At 46.9% G+C, this 17,391-nt stretch overlaps 1 pseudogene; it reads right to left on the reverse strand.

Moving 5' to 3' along the window:
• Positions 1–16,416: 16,416 nt before the first annotated feature.
• Positions 16,417–17,349, reverse strand: LOC136571874 (olfactory receptor 6N1-like; annotated as a pseudogene).
• Positions 17,350–17,391: the final 42 nt, after the last annotated feature.

The raw sequence follows: 17,391 nt of genomic DNA on the forward strand, positions 1-17,391 counted from the left end.
TCTACCAATTGAAAATCATACACAACGTCTTTTGGCCGCATTTAAGCCAGGGAATTTTCCCAGCTTGAATTGTGTCTGTTGCGGAAACCTAGTTAAAGGGGATGGCTTCCATCATCCTTATACAGGCAAGAAGTACTAAATTTGCGATATACCTGCACCTCCTCGTACGTTGTCTACATGGTAATCTGCGCCTGTTGGCTAGGTTACGTAGGTGAGACAACACTGGAGGCAAGAACTCGCATGATCAAACACAAGAGCACCATCCGGACTAAGTGTCTTGATCTTCCTATTCCTAAACATTTTCATGAAGCATAGCATCAGCCAATTTAGGTTTAGGATTATAGATGATGTTCCGCCATTGACACGAGGAGGTGATAGGGTGTCCCTGCTTAAAAAGAGAAGGAACTTCGGTGGATACATACTTTAAATAGCATGCATCCATTTGGTTTAAACATCGATTATAATGCCGCACCTTTTATCTCACTCTCTCTTCGTTTGGTTGTAAAGTGATTCCCTTTCTATAATTGTTTTTTTTTCTTTTCTTTTTTTTTACTAATGATTTCTGTTTGTTTTATTGTAGGTCATTCTCCTGTCTTCCGTCTGCCCGCTTCATGCCACTTCTGCTATTCAGACGCATTTTGTATTTGATGTGATGAAACTGATTTGTTTTTCATGTGTAATACTTTAAGTTGTATTTCTTTGAAAATACTTTTGTTGATATATGCATCACAATAAAATCTTTTGTTTTATCTACATCCTGCTATGTTGTTGAGCAATATATTTGTTGACTCGATAGTATTTTTCGATCGGTCACCTCCCTTCTTAATCTTTCTTTGTGATGTTGTTATAGTCTAGTCCTCCTTTTTCTGTATCCCCTCTTTGTTGGTTTACTATTTGTCCTCTATCCTAGTTGTTTTTTTTTTGTTTTTTTTAGTTACTTAACATGATTAGTTTGGGTTATATCCACATTCTCTGCAGGCGCCATCTTGTGTTTGGCTGAAGCCCAATACACATTTGGTTGGCAGGCCAGGGCCATCTTGTAGTTTGGGCTGTATCCACATTCTCTGCAGGCACCATCTTGTGGTTGTCCACTGCCCAATACACATTTGGTTGGCTAACCAGGGCCATCTTGTAGTTTGACTATATATCTACATTCTCTGCAGGGGTCATCTTGTGGTTGGCCGCCATCCAACACACATTTGGTTGGCTGGCCGTGGCCATCTTGTGGTTGCCGTATGTAATATGTGCCTCCAGGGCTTTGGTTGACGCTGTGCTGACGTCACTATGCTATGCGCACATGCGCAGTCGCGGGAGGAGACGCTGGACCTCTAGGGAGTGGCATGGAGCGGTCATATGGACCGGGGATGGCGCCATATGTTCTTATGTCATGTGAGTTTTTAACAGGTGTGTGTTGTCAGGGGTTGGGAATGCTGTCTCATCATTGTGGGGCGGTTACTTCCCGCACACCGCATGTCTGTTTTGTTATATAATGAGTGGTGTAATGGCATACTAGCAAGCTTGAAAAAGACTTCTTACAGTCGAAACGTTGCCTGTATTTTTAATATGGAGCAATACAAGTTGTTTTTACTTTAAATCCACAGATGATGCTGCCACTCCATTTGCTTCTCTGAACTATTGAGAGTACGACGCATTGTTGGTGAAGATAGAATTGACGAGCGACTTAGTGAGATGTGCACAAAATTTGAGGAATGTGGCTATCCAAAAAGTTTGATTTCACAATTGCAAATAAAGACGCGCTTGATCGATCGCGATACACTCTTGGTCCCCAAAACCAGAAAGAGCACATAGGGGCGCATTCCATTCATCTCAAATTTTTGCCCTATGAGTGGTCAGGTTGCACACATTATCGGTAAGCACTGGCTGATTTTAGCACAATGCCATGCAGATGTCAAGGAATTTAAGGAGCCTCCTATAATGGCCTATCGGAGGGGTGCTAATTTCAGGGACAAGTTAGTCCATACAATATCTACTGGTACATTACGTACAACGCAAAGGGTCCTAGCGCAACTAAAGAAGGGTTATTTCCCTTGCCTGAATTGTAGCAGTTGCCAAAATATAGTCAAGGGTGATAGCTTTACGCACCCCAGAACCGGCAAGAAATACCCTATTAAATCTCGTTTCACCTGCAATACATCGTACATGGTTTACGTCATTTTGTGCCCATGTGTGATGTTATATGTTGGTGAAACTACTTTAGAATGTAGGACCCAACTGTCTAAGCACAAAAGTACTATGTGTACGGGCAAAACCGATGTACCTCTAGTAAAACATTTTCTCGAAAAGAGACATACTATAAGCCAATTGCGGTTCCAGATTATTGACTCTGTACCCCCTCTGCATAGAGGTGGGGACAAAGAAAAGAAACAAATAATTGGAATGCAAATGGATTTTTGAACTGAATACACTCCATCCATTTGGTCTAAATTTAGGATATAATCCTCTTCCGTTTGTATAAACTCATCAGTCTTTTGACAGTTATTTCATGTTTTGATTTTAATTTTATGTTTGTATGTTTTGACAGGATCCCTGTGATGTGGCATCGAGAGATGGGCATTGGCGTTTTTTCATTTGACATTAATGTGATTGTGCTTTGACGATATGTCACACTGATACATTATACTATTTGATATCTGTTTTTTGCTATTATTAGAGATGAGCGAGCACCAAAATGCTTGGGTGCTCGTTACTCGGGACGAAATTATCGCAATGCTCGAGGGTTCGTTTCGAGTAACGAACCCCATTGAAGTCAATGGGCGACCCGAGCATTTTTGTATGGGACCGATGCTCGCTAAGGTTTTCATTTTTGAAAATCTGGGCAATTCAAGAAAGTGATGGGAACGACACAGCAACGGATAGGGCAGGCGAGGGGCTACATGTTGGGCTGCATCTCAAGTTCACAGGTCCCACTATTAAGCCACAATAGCGGCAAGAGTGCCCCCCCCCAACAACTTTTACTTCTGAAAAGCCCTCATTAGCAATGCATACCTTAGCTAAGCACCACACTACCTCCAACAAAGCACAATCACTGCCTGCATGACACTCCGCTGCCACTTCTCCTGGGTTACATGCTGCCCAACCCTCCCCCCCCCCGCACGACACAGTGTCCACAGCGCACACCAAAGTGTCCCTGCGCAGCCTTCAGCTGCCCTCATGCCACACCACCCTCATGTCTATTTATAAGTGCGTCTGCCAGAAGAACCGCAGGCACACACTGCAGAGGGTTGGCACGGCTAGGCAGCGACCCTCTTTAAAAGGGGCGGGGCGATAGCCCACAATGCTGTACAGAAGCAATGAGAAATATAATCCTGTGCCACCTCCATCAGGAGCTGCACACGTGGGCATAGCAATGGGGAACCTATGTGCCACACACTATTCATTCTGTCAAGGTGTTTGCATGCCCCAGTCAGACCGCGGTTTTTTATAAATAGTCACAGGCAAGTACAACTCCGCAATGGGAATTCCGTGTACACCCACAGCATGGGTGGCTCCCTGGAACCCACCGGCTGTACATAAATGTATCCCATTGCAGTGCCCATCACAGCTGAGGTAACGTCCGATTAAATGCAGGTGGGCTTCGGCCCACACTGCATGCCCCAGTCAGACTGGGGTTCTTTAGAAGTGGACACATGCAGTTACAACTCTGTGTGGACCGACCGCATTGGTGGGTGCCTGGAAGCCACCGGCGGTACATAACTATATCCCATTGCATTGCCCAGCACAGCTGAAGTAATGTCATGTTTAATGCAGGTGGGCTTCGGCCCACACTGCATGCCCCAGTCAGACTGGGGTTCTTTAGAAGTGGACACATGCAGTTACAACTCCCTGTGGACCCACAGCATGGGTGGCTCCCTGGAACCCACCGGCGGTACATAAAAATATCCCATTGCAGTGCCCAACACAGCTGATGTAACGTCAGCTGTAATGCAGGTGGGCAAAAAATTAATTGGATTACACTGTAGGCGAGGACCCCAAAAAATTGGTGTACCAACAATACTAATGTACGTCAGAAAAATTGCCCATGCCCAACCAAGAGGGCAGGTGAAACCCATTAATCGCTTTGGTTAATGTGGCTTAATTGGTAACTAGGCCTGGAGGCAGCCCAGTTAAAATAAAAATTGGTTCAGGTGAAAGTTTCAACGCTTTAATGAGCATTGAAACGTATAAAAATTGTTTACAAAAATTATATGACTGAGCCTTGTGGGCCTAAGAAAAATTGCCCGTTCGGCGTGATTATGTGAGGTTTCAGGAGGAGGAGCAGGAGGAGGAGGAGGAATATTAGACACAGATTGATGAAGCAGAAATGTCCCCGTTTTGGATGGTGATAGAGAACAATGCTTCCATCCGCGGGTGCAGCCTACGTATTGTTTAGGTATCGCTGCTGTCCGCTGGTGGAGAAGAGAAGTCTGGGGAAATCCAGGCTTTGTTCATCTTGATGAGTGTAAGCCTGTCGGCACTGTCGGTTGACAGGCGGGTACTCTTATCGGTGATGATTCCCCCAGCCGCACTAAACACCCTCTCTGACAAGACGCTAGCCGCAGGACAAGCAAGCACCTCCAGGGCATACAGCGCTAGTTCAGGCCACGTGTCCAGCTTTGAAACCCAGTAGTTGTAGGGGGCAGAGGCGTCACCGAGGACGGTCGTGCGATCGGCTACATACTCCCTCACCATTAGAGATGAGCGAGCATACTCGTCCGAGCTTGATACTCGTTCGAGTATTAGGGTGTTCGAGATGCTCGTTACTCGTAACGAGTACCACGCGGTGTTCAGGTTACTTTCATTTTCTTCCCTGACAAATTTGCGCGCTTTTCTGGCCAATAGAAAGACAGGGAAGGCATTACAACTTCCCCCTGCAACGTTCAAGCCCTATACCACCCCCCTGCAGTGAGTGGCTGGCGAGATTAGGTGTCACCCGAGTATTAAAATCTGCCCCTCCCGCGGCTCGCCACAGATGCATTCTGACATAGTTCAGGGAAAGTGTTGTTGATGCCGGAGCTGCTATAGGGAGAGCGTTAGGAGTGATTTTAGGCTTCAAGAACCCCAACGGTCCTTCTTAGGCCATAGAAATCGCAGATCGCACCTATGTGCGATCTGCGATTTCTGTTCTCTTCTCTATATGCGCTCAATGGGGCCGGCGACGTGTGTTTCTGGAGGCGGGGATTTCAACCACTGCATCCAGAAAGCAATGCTCTGCCGGGAACCAGGAGGGAGCGACAGCCTGCAGTAGCGCCGCAGAACACCAGGAGAAGTGAGTAATGATTTTTATTCTTTGCTCCGCTGTATTCTCGGCGTATAAGGTGACAGTTGGGGGGTCGTCTTATACGCCCCGTCGCCTTATACGCCGGTATATATTTTTATTATAACACATTTCTGGATGAATTGCAGGGAAGGGCTTATATATTTAAGCCCTTCCCGACAATTCATCCCGCGCACGCCGGCAGCCCATTGCTTTCAGTGGAACCTGCTGTATTGCTGGCTCCATTGAATTCAATGGGCAAACATCGTTCTTCTCTGCCACAGCTGTTACAGCTATGGCAGAGGAGAACGATCTTTATGCTGACAGTGGGGGGGGGGGGGGGACTCTTGCCGCTATTGTGGCTTAATAGTGGGACCTGGGAACTTGAGATGCAGCCCAACATGTAGCCCCTCGCCTGCCCTATCCGTTGCTGTGTCGTTCCCATCACTTTCTTGAATTGCCCAGATTTTCACAAATGAAAACCTTAGCGAGCATCGGCGATATACAAAAATGCTCGGGTCGCCCATTGACTTCAATGGGGTTCGTTACTCGAAACAAACCCTCGAGCATCGCGAAAATTTCGTCCCGAGTAACGAGCACCCAAGCATTTTGGTGCTCGCTCATCTTTACTCACCATCCTTTTACAGTGCTCCCACCAACTCAGCCTTGCTGGGGAGCCATAAAGCTGGCAAAGGCCTTGGAGAATGTTCCCCTGCCTGCGCTGTACATGCTGCCTGATCTCTGCGCCTCCCCTGCTACCTGGCCCTCGGAACTGCGCCTTCTGCCACTAGCGCTGTCGGATGGGAAGTTTACCATCAGTTTGTCCACCAGCGCCCTGTGGTATAGCATCATTCTGGAACCCCTTTCCTCTTCGGGAATGAGAGTGGAAAGGTTCTCCTTAACCATGGGTCGAGCAGTGTGTACACCCAGTAATCCGTAGTGGCCAGAATGCGTGTAACGTGAGGGTCAAGAGAAAGGCATCCCAACATGAAGTCAGCCATGTGTGCCAGGGTACCTGTACGCAATACATGGCTGTCCTCACTAGGAAGATCACTTTCAGGATCCTCCTCCTCCTCCTCCTCCGGCCATACACGCTGAAAGGATGACAGGCAAGCAGCATGTGTACCCTCAGCAGTGGACCAAGCTGTCTCTTCCCCCTCCTCCTCATGCTCCTCCACCTCCTCCCCCTCCTCAACGCGCTGAGATATAGACATGAGGGTGGTCTGACTATCCAGCGACATACTGTCTTCCCCCGCCTCCGTTTCCGAGTGCAAAGCGTCTGCCTTTATGCTTTGCAGGGAACTTCTCAAGAGGCATAGCAGAGGAATGGTGACGCTAATGATTGCAGCATCCCCGCTCACCATCTGGGTAGACTCCTCAAAGTTTCCAAGGACCTGGCAGATGTCTGCCAACCAGGCCCACTCTTCTGTAAAGAATTGAAGAGGCTGACTCCCACTACGCCGCCCATGTTGGAGTTGGTATTCCACTATAGCTCTACACTGCTCATAGAGCCTGGCCAACATGTGGAGAGTAGAGTTCCACCGTGTGGGCACGTCGCACAACAGTCGGTGCAGTGGAAGATTAAACCGATGTTGCAGGGTCCGCAGGGTGGCAGCGTCCGTCTTGGAGTTGCGGAAATGTGCGCAGAGCCGGCGCACCTTTCCGAGCAGGTATGACAAGTGTGGGTAGCTTTTCAGAAAGCGCTGAACCACCAAATTAAAGACATGGGCCAGGCATGGCACGTGCGTGAGGCTGCCGAGCTGCAGAGCCTCCACCAGGTTACGGCCGTTGTTACACACGACCATGCCCGGTTGGAGGCTCAGCGGCGCAAGCCAGCGGTCGGTCTGCTCTGTCAGACCCTGCAGCAGTTCGTGGGCCATGTGCCTCTTCTCTCCTAAGCTGAGTAGTTTCAGCACGGCCTGCTGACGCTTGCCCACCGCTGTGCTGCCACGCCGCGCGACACCGACTGCTGGCGACGTGCTGCTGCTGCTGACACATCTTGATTGCGAGACAGAGGTTGCGTTGGAGGAGGAGGAGGGTGGTTTAGTGGAGGAAGCATACACCGCCGCAGATACCAGCACCGAGCTGGGGCCCGCAATTCTGGGGGTGGGTAGGACGTGAGCGGTCCCAGGCTCTGACTCGGTCCCAGCCTCCACTAAATTCACCCAATGTGCCGTCAGGGAGATATAGTGGCCCTGCCTGCCTGTGCTTGTCCACGTGTCCGTTGTTAAGTGGACCTTGGCAGTAACCGCGTTGGTGAGGGCGGTTGCAATGTTGCGGGAGACGTGGTCGTGCAGGGCTGGGACGGCACATCGGGAAAAGTAGTGGCAACTGGGAACCAAGTAGCGCGGGGCCGCTGCCATCATGCTTTTGAAAGCCTCCGTTTCCACAAGCCTATACGGCAGCATCTCCAGGCTGATCAATTTGGCAATGTGCACGTTTAACGCTTGAGCGCGCGGGTGCGTGGCGGCGTACTTGCGCTTGCGCTCAAACAGTGGCGCTAGCGAGGTCTGGACGCTGCGCTGAGAGACATTGCTGGATGGGGCCAAGGACAGCGGAGGTGAGGGTGTGGGTGCAGACCAGGAGACGGTAGTGCCTGTGTCCTCAGAGGGGGGTTGGATCTCAGTGGCAGGTTGGGGCACAGGGGGAGAGGCAGTGGTGCAAACCGGAGGCGGTGAACGGCCTTCGTCCCACCTTGTGGGGTGCTTGGCCATCATATGCCTGCAAATGCTGGTGGTGGTGGCTCCCCAGCTGATCTTGGCGCGACAAAGGTTGCACACCACTGTTCGTCGGTCGTCAGGCGTCTCTGTGAAAAACTGCCACACCGTAGAGCACCTTCACCTCTGCAGGGTGGCATGGCGCGAGGGGGCGCTTTGGGAAACAGTTGGTGGATTAGTCGGTCTGGCCCTGCCTCTACCCATGGCCACCGCACTGGCTCGGTCTGTGCCCACACCCTGACTTGGGCCTCTACGTCCTCGCCCGCGTCCACGTCCTCTAGGCCTACACCTACCCCTCAGCATGCTGTATTACCAGTAGTGCAGAAACAGAACGCTGTAATTAAATGTGCCACTTATTGGTCTGTGGTTGGAGGCTGACTTCGCTTACGGAACGCACAGCAGAGCCAGGAAATAATTTTGCGCAAGCCTGCTGTAACACTTAGCTGGCTGCGTATGAATTAGGAGGACAACTACACCCAGCACAGACCCAGTACACTGAGGACAGTCACAGGCAGCCCAAATAGATTTTTTTCCCCAAATGTTTTTGGAAAGGCCCACTGCCTATATTCAATAAATATGTCTTCTGTCCCTGCCTCACCACCACTACTGGAGGAGTATGTATAATTACTGCAGGGTGCAATGCTCTGAACGGCCGATATACAAAAAAAAAGTGCAACACTGCAAAAAGCAGCCTCCACAGTACTGCACACGGTTAGATGTGGCCCTAAGAAGGACCGTTGGGGTTCTTGAAGCCTAAAATACTCCTAACACTCTCCCTATAGCAGCTCCGGCACCAACAGCACTTTCCCTCCTCTATGTCAGCACGCATCTGTGGCGAGCCGCGGGAGGGGCCGATTTTTATACTCGGGTGACACCTGATCTCGCCAGCCACTCACTGCAGGGGGGTGGCATAGGGCTTGAACGTCGCAGTGGGAAGTTGTAATGCCTTCCCTGTCTTTCTATTGGCCAGAAAAGCACGCTAACGTCTCAGGGTGACACCTGATCTCGCCAGCCACTCACTGCAGGGGGGTGGCATAGGGCTTGAACGTTGCAGTGGGAAGTTGTAATGCCTTCCCTGTCTTTCTATTGGCCAGAAAAGCATGCTAACGTCTCAGGGATGAAAGGGAAAGTAACCCGAACATCGCGTGGTACTCGTCACGAGTAACGAGCATCTCGAACATGCTAATACTCGAACGAGTATCAAGCTCGGACGAGTACTTTCGCTCATCTCTAATAATTGCATATTTTAGTGTACAGCTGAGGTACGAATAGAGCCCACTATAGAACACAGCATCCCTGCAGGGCTGGGGACAGAGTAGCAGCAGGCACATATTCTGGGTGGAAGCAGGCCAGCTGAGATCCATATACTCCCGGACTGATTTTGGACTGATTGATGAGGCCTTTACTTGTGATCATCTTTGGTAATTCCTGACAAAGATGAGTGGTATAGCCAGAAACTTGCATTGCTAACACTTTGAAATGATCAACAGAAAACATGTGAATGAAGCCTTCCATATTTCTGAAATGTTACTCTGGCCTGCCAATACTGCTGCTACATAAATGTTTGTGGGTCATGCGTATACTTCTGCAACTAAAATGTTACTGGGGTCTGTCTATACTGTTACTACTGAAATGTACCTAATATTGGGCTCTGCCTATACTGCTGCAACTGAAATGTTACTGGGGTTTGTCTATACTGTAACTACAGAAATGTTACTGGGGTCCACTTAGACTTCTGCAACATAACTGTTAGTGGGGTCAGCTTCCACCTTTGCTACAGGAATATTACAGGGGTCTGTGCATAGTATGGGTGCACTAAGTTTTCCCATCGCGGTGTTCTACGTATCTCGGCCAAAAAAAAACCCCAGACTGACTAGGGCATGCAGTGTGGGCCAAAGCCAACCTGTATTTGATCTCATGTTAGCTCAGCTATCCGGGGCACTGCAATGGGATTTATTTATGTACCGTCGGTGGCTTCCTGGGACCCACCCATGCTGTGGGTGCACACAGACTTCCCAGAGCGGAGTTGTACCTGCCTGTGACTATTAAAAAAAAACAGCCTGACTAGGGCATGCAGTGTTGGCCGAAGCCAACCTGTACTTTATCTCACATTAGCTCAGCTATCCGGGGCACTGCATTGGGACAAACAAGAGGAGCGACACAGCGCTAATGAGACATTCACAGCTACGCTAGCATTGGAGTCCACTCTAGGCCCGCGATTGCTGAGAGTTTGTGCAGAGGCCTATGTCCTGGGTGCAGTGAAAGTGCGCTTTCTGCCTACGATTGCTGAAGCTGTTGGCCGAGGCCTATATCCCGGGGGAAGTGCAACTACGCCACATTGGGGCTGTGGAGCTTTTTCCTGCTAATCCAGTCATTGGAGCGGGGAAAGGAAAGCTAACTGATTTAATGAGCCCGTCGCAGATGAACTAGCATCGAAGTCCGCTTCATGCCTACGATTGCTGAAGCTGTGGGCTGAGTCCTTTGTTGTCCGCGTGGTGAAGTCTGCCATGTTTGGCCGCTCTGATTTATTTATTGTTCATGTCTTGGGTTGCCTAGGACCCACCTATGCCGTTGGTGCACATTTAGTTCCCATCGCGGTGTTTGACCTGTCTGGCACAAAGGCACTGACTGTCTTGGGTAGGAGGCAGAGTGCAGATGGCTTTCCCCTTGCTCTGTCGATTGAGCTATGCGACACCTAGACAGAATGAATATTGTATGGGCACATGGATTCCCCATAGCTATGCCCACGTTTGCAGCTCCTGACGGAGGTGGTACAGGATTGGAATGAAGATCGAACGTCACTACCGGGCCCTGCCAACCGTCTGAAGTGTTTTCCTCCGGTTCCTCTTCATGGCAGGCGCACCTATAAATAGACATGAGGGTGGGGTGGCTATGAAGTGAGCGCGTGGCATGAGGGCAGCTGAAGGCTGCGCAGGGAAAGTTTTGTGTGCGCTGCGGACGCAGGGTCGTGCGGGGGGTTGGGCAGCATGTAACCCAGGAGAAGTGGCAGCGGTGTGTCCCTCAGGCGGTGCTTGTGCTTGGTTGGAGGTAGTATGGTGCTTAGTTATGGTGTGCCTTGCTAATGAGTGATGGTCCAAAATAAAAATTGTTAGGGGGGAACGGGCTCACAATTGTGGCTTAATAGTGAAACCTGGGAACCTGAGATGCAGCCCTGCATGTTGCCCCTTGACTGCCCTATCCGTATCTGTGTCGTTTCCATCACTTTCGTAGGTCTTGCAGATTTGCACAAATGAAAACCTTAGCGAGCATCGACAATATACAAGAATGCTCAAGTCGCCCATTGACTTCAATGTGGTTCGTTACTCAAAACGAACGCCCGAGCATCGCGGAAAGTTCGACTCGAGCAACGAGCACCCGAGCATTTTGGTGTTCGCTTATCTCTATTCATTATTTCTATAACAATCATTAATTCACCATTAATTCAATGAGTCCTGTATTACACCATTCAAGGACTAAGAAATAGTTTGGTGATTATTGACTATTGGACCAAGCAAATCTATTATTGGATTAAGGACCAATTAGGCAGGACTTGGGCCCTCTAACACAATAGTTTGTCTAAACATCTAGACAATTGTGTTCACATCTGAACCTAGAACTTAATAGTTGCTCTTTTTTCTGCATTCTTGTGGTACCTTTTGTTGGGGCATAGGCAACATTGTGGGACCAACACTTCCACACCATACTCCCAATTGGGTATCCACATAGAATTTGTTTTTGTGTTTCTTTATATACTGTCAGCCCATGTAAAATCTTTTTTAAGTTTTAATTTGTTAGTCTATTCTGTGAAGGGCATAATTCTGATATTTGAATATGAAGAGTACAAAATTATCTCCAGGGGACTCAGAAATCCAATTTTACCGTCAAAACGTTTACGTACACCAGATTTTCTGAAAAAATGGGAGAATGAGTCCACTGCTGCTTCACTCAACCTGATACAATTATTGATAAAGGAAAAGAAAATTACATGAGTAAATAATAGGGATGAGCGAGTATACTCGCTAAGGCACTACTCGCTCGAGTAATGTGCCTTAGCCGAGTATCTCCCTGCTCGTCCCTAAAGATTCGGGGGCCGCCGCAGCTGACAGGTGAGTTGCGGCGGGGAGCAGGGGAGAGCGGGCGGGAGAGAGGGAGAGAGAGAGATCTCCCCTCCGTTCCTCCCTGCTCTCCCCCGCAGCGGCACCCGAATCTTTCGGGGCGAGCGGGGAGATACTCGTCTAAGGCACATTACTCGAGCGAGTAGTGCCTTAGCGAGTATATTCGCTCATCCCTAGTAAATAACCAAAAGAAACTTGAAGAACTTATTGAGCAAGCCAAAACATGTGAAGGACAAGAATTTACAGCAGAATCTAGTTAGACTCATATCTCAAATAAAAGAGAGGAAATATGAACAGTTCAATTGCGACCCTCAAGAGTTTAGGGAAAATTGTGCCTACGTAAGCCAAACTCTAGAACAAAAAGCTCGATCGGAAGTAGAGTTGAGCTCGTCGGATTATGAGCATTCCGAGAATGAAAGCTACAATAAGGAGAGAGGTAAACAATATACAAGACGTAATCATGGTAGATTTCCATCCCATCATCGGGGCCATGGGAGGGCGCCTCATGATGGAGGACTCCTGGGGAAGCCCATTTCCCAATATTTTTTACGGGGCACGAAAGATCCCCCACCACCCCAATGATAATGCATGAACTTCTTTCACAATCTGAGACCCTTCGTTTTGATATGACTGCATCTCAGAGTAATGACAAACCTCAAATCATCAATCTTTCAGGATACACCCTTACAGAGGCCGAGTCTCACCTTTTGGAGAGGGGGCTGTCCTTCGTACCCATGATCCGGTACGATCCGTTTGTGTGGACGAAGGACATCTCCCTCTTTATCCGTAAATTGCGGTGGAAGAAATATTTTGCCCAGAAGGATATAGAATTAACCGCTGAGTTTCAACTACAACCAACAGACATTCCGGGTCTCAGGGTGCTACAGGATTTAGAGGACGAATTTCTTAGACCCACAGGTAGAGGTCCCTTCACCGATTTGAAGGGTCGAAATATATCTAATCCACTGGCATTCCACTGCCCGGAGCTAGACATATTTGAGCGCCTAGTATCCAGGGACTTAAAGCGATTGAAAATTTCAGACAGGGTACTTTCTAATCTATTCTATGGTGAACTTCGGTCCCTTAAAAGTCTAGAATCAAACTCAGCACTGGTAGTGAAACCAGCTGATAAGGGGGCAATATTGTAGTAATGGACAGACAACAATACATAGAAATGTGTTATTGCCTCCTCAATGATCCTTCCACGTATGCCATACTGAGTGAGGACCCCACTAGTCATTTCTTGGTTAAACTAAGAGGATTGCTTACTAAAGCCTTCGAAATGGGCTGTCTCAGTGATGCTGAATTGAAGTTTGTCCTCCCCCATCATCCTACAATTTCGACTTTCTATGCGCTTTCGAAAGTCCACAAGGGGACTAATCCCCTTAAAGGGAGACCCATAGTTTCCAGGGTAGACAAAGTGACCCAAAATCTCAGTATCTAAATAGATACAATCTTGAGACCATTTGTACTATCTCTGCGGTCGTACCTCCATGACACCATGGACGTTCTGCACCAATTAGATGGTATCACTATCAGCCCAGAGACACTTCTTGCTACCCTTGACATTGAAGGCCTATACAGCTGCATCCCTGACACTGGTGGGGCTTCAAGTGATCTGTTACTTCTTACAGCAGAGGGGTTAACATTTCACTTCTCACAATCAGTGTGTGCTTGACTTTCTGGATTTCATCCTCACTCATAATTATTTCATATATGACTCCAAGTACTTCCACCAGCTCAGGGGGACGGTGATGGGGAATTCATGTGCCCCATAGTACGCCAATCTCTACCTGGGCTTGTGGGAGGAAAGGGTTGTATTCTCTGCTGACAACCATCACAGGGTGGAGCACATCGTCTTATGGCTTCGCTATATAGACAACGTTGTATTATTTTGGAATGGGGATATCACATCCTTCACAGAATTTGTTAACCATCTGAACAATAACACTCTGAATTTGAAATTCACTTCTGAGATCAACCCAATATCTATCTCCTGTCTTGATCTCATCATCACTAAGAAATCAGATGGTTCAATTTCCTCCACCTTGTTTCGTGAATCTACTGCAACTAATAGTCTCTTGGGTTGGAAGAGCTTCCATCCGCAATCATTGACGCATGGAGAGGACACCATTAAGAGAGAGGGTTACCACTTCTCTGCTCTAACCACAAAGACCAACTGGTCTATTCTAAACCAGCTGCGTTTCATTGACTGTCTAGTGACACTCCCCAAAGTGGACTACCCTATCATGTTGGTTATCAGAGATGATGCGCCAGCCAATAGTGGTCCTAATTTAAAATATCCCCACTTGGCTTATTATCGCCTTGGAGGGTCTTCATTTCACACATTCCTCATAATGTTTGGAACAGGGTTCCTGATGAACTGCTAGTCACATAGCAGGGAAACGTGTTGAACCATAAATTGAACGAACCGCATATTGAATCACAACACTCAATGAACAAATAAAATGGTATTGAGCGCCAGAAATACATCTTGAATTTTGAGCGCTGGCACTACACTTCACTCTATAACACCATTAATTCAATGATTAATTCATTATTTCCATAACAATCATTAAAGGGGTTGTCCCGCGATAGCAAGTGGGGTTAAGCACTTCTGTATGGCCATATTAATGCACTTTGTAATATACATCATGCATTAAATATTGGCCATACAGAAGTTATACACTTACCCCCTTTGGTGCTGGCGTCCCCGTCTCCATGGCGCCGACCAAAGCCGCCTTCTGCCTGGATTAGACGCGCTTGTGCTGAAGGGGCCGCTCCGGCGTGCTTGCGCCGCAGAGGTCTTCTGCGCATGTGCAGGCCGCAGCGCAGAATTAAAAAATGTTTGACATGCCTCTGCTTGTTGCCAATTTTTAATATTCACTAAGATCAAATCGGACTTTATATATCCACGTATTATTTAATTAATTTTACATTTTTTTCCTGCTATCTTTTCCTGTTCAAGAAATTAGCATTATTATCAATACCATTATTATTAGTGATGAGCGAGTATACTCGCTAAGGGCAATTGCTCGAGCGAGTATTGCCCTTAGCGAGTACCTGCCCGCTCGAGACAAAAGGTTTGAGTGCCGGCGCGGGAGAGCGGTGAGTAGCGGCAGTCAGCAGGGGGGAGAGAGGGAGAGAGAGATCTCCCTTCCATTCCTCCCCACTCTCCCCCGCAGCTCCCTGCCAGCCGCCGGCACCCGAACCTTTTTTCTCGAGCGGGCAGGTACTCGCTAAGGGCAATGCTCGCTCGAGCAATTCCCTTAGCGAGTATACTCGCTCATCACTAATTAATTAATAATATTATTTAAAAATATTACCATTTTTGATCAATGCCCATATACGTATATACATCTATATGTATGTATGTATATATATTTATATATCAGCCAATCCAATTAATCTTTTTCTATTTCTAATATTCATTTAAGACAGCTAAACTGACCATGTAATATAAATATTCCATCCTTTTACCCCTGTGTGATTCCTGAATATGGGTATTCCACATGCTCATGTCAATTATGTAGACCTCGCTGATAAGTCTGAGTGGTAGACAGCTATAGAGCATGGACACTAGCGCTACTGACCATTTATTCACATATTAATATTGCATTAAATTTGTATAAAGAGAAATGTAAAGTTCTTAACTAAATTCAAGAAAAGGTGAGGGTAGACACATCCGCAAACTTCTAGAAGGTCAGCTCTGGTGTACAATTGTCAAGTATGGACTTGTCCTCATCAAAGTTGGTGATTATGTCATCTTTGTCTCTAGGTCTTAGTTATTGAATTTGCCAAGTGAAATCATTGACTACAGAAGCTAGTTTAGACCTGGATGGAGTTTGTATTTGCTGAAATAGTGCAGCTTGGGAGAATGAAAGAATTACATGCCATGCCATTTGTCCTCCAGGTCATTCTAAGTATTGCTAAGTGAGTTGAGAGAAGGTGACATGTTCTGGAAAGCTATAGGCTGTAGGGTGTCTTTCAGAGGCTTGGCTCCATTTAATTAAAATGCCACTCTTATTGAGCATCTGCGGAGTTCCGGCAGGAATGGCAGGTTCAGATAGTGAGCATTAAACATCTTTACTAGCAGGTACAAGATGACAGGCAGGACAGGCAGTGCGGAGCTCAGCTTGTGCATTCACTAATACCTCACATGCAACCATGTATTTCTTTCTAGTAAAAGTTATACATAAAGCAATTTCAGTATAGATACATAAACTCATAATATTAAATTCCAAAATTATAAAATTTATAATTTCAACTAGAGGAACATAACCAAATGCAAAAAATATTGTGTATCTCCTTAGAAAACATTCGAGTTTTACTAAACAGTTGGCCTTTTCGCTCCATTTATTATTTCCCAGAAAGCCTTCTTTACATCCCTGTTTCTAAAGGTATAAATGAAAGGATTAATTGTGGGTGTGAATGCTGTATACATAAAAGACAGGTACTTATCATAATGGCTGCTCTTGGTTTTGACATAAATAAGTATGGCGGCACCATAGAAGAGACTGGCCACTATGAGATGAGATGTGCAGGTGGAGAAGGCTTTCTGTTTTCCATAATCACTCTTGATTTTTATCACTGTCTTTAAAATATTGATATAGAATCCTATAATTATCAGAAAAGGCAGAAGAACACAAATTGCAGCAGTTAAGGTTGCTGACATACTACTAATGAGCGTATCAGAGCAGGCCAAGCTTTGTAACGGAGCCATGTCACAAAAAAAGTGGTCAATCTAGTTAGGACCGCAGAAATCCAACTGTGCTATAATGGTGATTGGTACTGAAATCATGCTAAATCCAAAAATCCATGGAAACATGGCTAATCCAACACACATTGTATCAGTCATGATGGATGAGTAATGCAAAGGGTTATTAATAGCCATATGTCGATCAAACACCATCACTACCAGGAGATAGCATTCGGTGACACCCAAAGAGTCCAAGAAATACATCTGGGCGACGCATCCACTGAAGGATATTGTGTTGTTAGCTGCAATTAAAATGGCTAAAAGCTTTGGGACGGTGACGGAGATAAATGTGATTTCTAAAGTAGCAAACACACTGATAAAAAAATACATTGGGCTATGAAGTGTATGTGCTATTTTAGCAATAGTGATTATCACAACGTTTTCTATGATGCAAATGATATAAGACACCAGAAAAACCACAACCAATATTTTCTGGATCTCGTGTAAATCAGCAAATGAAAATAAAATAAACTCTTCCACCACAGTTTTATTTTTCTGCTCCATTTAACTGAAAATAAGGGTAAAATTATATCACATATTCCAAGG

Source organism: Eleutherodactylus coqui, chromosome 6, assembly GCF_035609145.1.
Source record: "Eleutherodactylus coqui strain aEleCoq1 chromosome 6, aEleCoq1.hap1, whole genome shotgun sequence".
NCBI classification, from domain to species: Eukaryota; Metazoa; Chordata; class Amphibia; order Anura; family Eleutherodactylidae; genus Eleutherodactylus; species Eleutherodactylus coqui.